Below are 5146 nucleotides of genomic sequence, written 5' to 3'. Positions count from 1 at the left end.
AGTAAGAGTAATTTATTTCTTGGTCCGATCTTATTCAAACTCATTGTATAGGACGCCCTCACTCCTCATGTCAATACATAAACGAATTTGGATCACTTCGTTTGTAGTATCTTTACAACAACTTGTAACAGCTACAGAGTAGGCTGCATCCAATAGTGTTACCAGAATAAGGTACCTAACCTTAATCATGTACTATAGACCGTTTTGACTATTTACTCGAAATTGATCCATCTTTATGTCTCTAGATAAAGTACAAGTCTTCATGTAATAACCATGGATCTTAGTTTAATGGATTTAGAATTTTACGTATGCAATTTATAGAATCAATAATAAGTTTATTAACTATAGAATATGTTTAACTTTTATAAACTATGAGTTTTAGGACATAAAACCCAACAATACTCCCACTTGGACTAAAACTTCAGTGGATCAATATATACAAATATATACAATGTTGAGTTACACTGAGAGAATAAAAAGTATAAATACAATAAAATAGGGCATTAAATACCCATATATTCTCCCACTTGCCCTAATGATATATATCTCGTAGATCTAATCCTACTAGGTGACCCTCGAACACTTTAGCCGAGAAGGCCTTCGTAAATGGATCAGCTAAGTTATCTTGTGAAGCTATCTGCATGACAATCACGTTTCCTCTGTGTACAATCTCCCTAATGAGATGGTACTTCCACTCGATGTGCTTTCCTCGTTTATGGCTTCGAGGTTCCTTTGAATTTGCAACTGCTCCACTATTGTCACAACACAGGGTGACAGGTAGTTGCATATTAGGAACTATTTCTAGGTCAGTCAGGAATTTTCTAAGCCATGCTGCTTCTTTTGCTATTTCACTTGCAGCTCTATACTCGGCTTCCATTGTGGAGTTTGCAATATAACTTTGCTTGATACTTCTCCATACAACTACTTCTCCATTCAGAGTGAATATTGATCCCAAAATTGATTTCCTTGAATCTATATCGGTTTGGAAGTCAAAATCAGTGTATCCAGTAAGGATAAGATCCTTAGCACCATACACGAGCATATAACTTCTCGTTCTCTGAAGATACTTGAGAATGTTCTTAACAGCAGTTGATGACGGGCAGAAATGCACATCATCTTAGGCCTTTTATTTAGAATTATGAGGGTTGTTAAGTAAAATATGCAGCGATTATGTTAGGAATTCATGAGAAAACGAGTTTGCGTCAATCGGCATTAAGAATCTCAACTAACCCACTATTATGCGTTATTATGCGTTCAATTGTCTATTTTTTTAGCAATCGCAGAAAGCGATCGCATGCGCGGAAGCCAGGCTATCGCAAAGATAACCGCATGCGAGGATCTCTCCATCGTAGAGGCGAACACATATGTTCGACGCATGGATGTTATGACCATTAACACATGCGTCCATCGCATTGAAGTTGCGGCTGTCGAGGGAATGCGGTCATCGCATAGATGTTGCAGCCATCAACCGCATGCATCCATCACATGGAAGTTACGACCGTCAAGCAAATACGGTCATCGTAGAGAGATTACGGCTACAGAATAATAACCATAATAGAGGGATGAACACAAGGTTGGTGGAATGGAAGCATGAACGCATACCTTGGGAGAATCAAAAGATGATGTTGACATTTTACCTACCACGCCGTTAACAGTAGAGATTCAGAAAAGGACCATTATGCCGCTGTTGGGGTTGATGCTTTAAAGTCTCATATCCTGTAGTTTGTAAACTGTATGTATGAATGCTTGTGTTATTAATATATGATATTTACTTCACATTTTAGTATTTTACTCAGTTGTTTGTTATTTGCTTTACCACAAACCAATAAACTTAAAATCTCTAGTTATCTTTATGTGACTCAAGCATGTATGTGGTGACATACAAGTGGATCATGTCTTGAGTGATAACCAAAATAGTCTGTAGTATATGGATATAGTAAGGAAACCTTATCCTGGTAATGCCACGCATGCAGCCCGCTTTGTGGAATGGTCACAAGTGTTGTCACTTGTCACAGATGGTCTGATCCTGATCATTCGTGTTGGGGACATGCGAGCGGGAGCGTCCTATACAAAGAGTTTGTATAAGACCTGACCACGAAGTGTTAATGTCTCGTTATATAACACCATTCATAACAGAGACTTCACTTCACTAGGATGACCATAGGTAACATGACCTCAATCCTGAGTGAGTTGGGAACTCCTGCCATTGAAGGCGGTCCTTTGATTTGTATGGGTGTGAGTGGCCAGTTCACCGATTCAAACCTACCATTTTAGGGATTTGTCTGATTTGGGAGCTGGGAACTCAGCTACACAAGATGAAATTCACTCCTTCCCCGAGGCAGGGGTAAGTAGATAGATGGCTCCCTTAAGGGCTGATTCTGGGGCTTGAACGATGTGGCACCACACACCTTCTTTTGGCCCGAGAGGTATTCACACATAGTTGGACTATGTTGTATTGTTCATTAGAGGAATCAGTGGTACTTAAGGAGTGAGATGTAACTACAGGGGCAAAACGGTAAATTGGCCCAGCTATACGTACTCATGATTGGTTATATTTGATGGACACAGAAATATATTTGTGGTAAGAAGAGTTCAGCTGTTGGTCTTTAGTGGAATCACTGAAAATTAATGGATGGTGGATCTCATTGCTAAAGAGTTTAGTCAGCTATTCACGTACCGTTGGAGCTTTAAGCCACAGATCCATTAGGTCACCTAGGTAGCTTAGGTAAAGTTGAGAACCAGTGTTTGGGTTAATTTGAAATGTTAAAATTGACAAGAGGAAGTTCAATTATATATGATATAATTGGACTAGTTAATTATATACGATATAATTGGCTTAGTGCATGAGATACATTATTTTGGAGAAAATTAGATATAAATATGATTTATATCAAGTAGAGGAGAAAATACTATAGTAGATATATGATATCAAACTATAGGATATAAATATAATATGATTATATTTATTAAATTAATTAATTGATTAATTATTTGATAATTAACGAATTTATCCACGTTCGGACGTGGGAAGTGGGTTGCGATGGTTATGGTAACCGGAAGATTAAAACAATGAAAATCATTTTCATTTTTGAACAATCGTGCATTCATATTATCATTCGCACCCAAAAGAATCCGTGAAAGCGATCGCGAGAACCTATACGATAGAAGCTCATCCGTCTAAATTATCATCTACCTCACGTTTTCTCTAAACGATCATATACATTTTTACTAAACGATCGTCCAGTCTTTCATACACAATCGTGTAGCTCTGCTATACGATAGCAGAGTTTCATCTCCCACTTGCTTATCGTCTACATGATGTGTTGCCTCCGTCCTCTATCAAATTCACCAAAGCCCACTCTTTGGGTTTTTAACTCCGAGAATACCCGGGTTTCTCTTGTGGTGGTGTCGTCCTCGCTGCAGTATTCATGTACGTTCTGATTGTGTTGTTGCAGTCGACATACTCGTCGGGTGCTGGTAAATCTGTGGGAGGTTTCCGCTGCTTAGGGTTCAGACGTTTGAAGAATGTCTTCACCTGGTATGAACCCTTTCCTTGTTAATTACTGTATTCTGAGCATGCCAATAATTAGATTTATATGCATAACTGTATGTGTTGAATGTATATAATTTGTATTTCGGTCACGGTGAGATTAGAGCGATCTGAACGTGCTCATAGAACTCTAGGTATGAGATCCTTCAGTCGCGAATGTTAGAATTAGAGCAGGTTCATTAATGTTGTCGGCGATCAAGCTCTATAAATTAAAGTCGTTGAGCAGAATTTCAGGGAATCCCATTTTCTACCTTCGGGTGGATTCTTTTGATCCTGACTAAAGCGTGTGAAGATAGCTTGAGAGTTATTCATCTTCTTCATCCATTCCTAGTGACGACCAGAGCCTTTGTCGGAGTTAGAGTTCGAGAGAGTCTGCTCCACCGCCCATTCATGGCACCACCGGTAACCTTGACACACATCTGCTGGAAGTAAGACATTACTTCTAGCTGGTCCTTCCATTTCTATTCGTTCTCTTGTATTGTACTACATTATGGCTTAAGGAATTAATACATTTTATGATCAATGCATTTCTATATTTTCCTTCGACTCCATCTCCTTCTTCATTTACTTAGCATCCTTTACTTTGATTGTATTACTTAGTGAGACGGTTAGAGTATTGCACACTTAATCATGCGACATAGGAATATGAAGCATGTAGCAAACGACCAGAAGGTGTGCGTTGTATGAGTGTTGTGAGAAAACCTTATTTGTTTAGTGTGAAGCTGTAGCAACGCTTGTCTATAAGCGGACGCAATGCTTGTCTCTGAGTAAAATCAGCAACAACTATCTGCCTAGGAGGATAAGTGGTTGGTCACATTAAGCAATGTAAGAAGTGTTCACTATAGGAATAATCTTAAGTCAGCCAGGTTTATGCGATTACCTTGTCTTATGAGCGCATCATTCATCATTTAGGCATACTTGGGAGAGTAGTCTAAAAAAACCAAATCTGTCTCGGGAGAGCGGATTGGATCGCATAAGCAAGAATGGGGAACTTAAGAATAAGCTTCGTTTGTTATCACACAGCGTATGCACCCTACGGATAAGATATTGCATGCATCCAGAAGTAGGATATGGTGGTATGTGGTCATCATGCTTATGTGTGACAACACGTGAGCGGGTTATGGAGGCTTAGAAATAGGCTTCTCGACACTATCGCATATACATGGCATGCATCCTAGAATTAGGCACAAGTGTGTGTAGCATGATCGCATAGCTTGCGTTGGCTAGAGTTGCCCTTGCGGTCAAGCTCAATGTTGCAATGAAGACATCCTCATCATTTTATCTATTTGTCCATGTATTTTACTACGTGTCAACAGTTTCCATGTCTTTACCTCTTATACATACTTCCACTGCTTTATCTGTTAGTTAGAAGTAGGAGTTTATAGTTTACAACCACCATCATTCTTTTATTCATTCGCCGCAAACACATCACCACATAGCATTTAGCTACAAGTCCCTGAGTTCAACCTCGGATCACCCGAGAAACTTGTGTTCGCATTATACTTGGCGAAAGCGCAAGAAAACTTGTGACAGGAACACATGGTCATTGCATAAGAGATCAACACATATTTTTCATTCCAACGCATGACCACCGAC

The sequence above is a fragment of the Benincasa hispida genome, chromosome 4, assembly GCF_027475165.1.
Source record: "Benincasa hispida cultivar pf3 chromosome 4, pf3_genome.v1.1, whole genome shotgun sequence".
NCBI lineage: Eukaryota > Viridiplantae > Streptophyta > Magnoliopsida > Cucurbitales > Cucurbitaceae > Benincasa > Benincasa hispida.
This window is presented reverse-complemented; position numbering follows the sequence as displayed.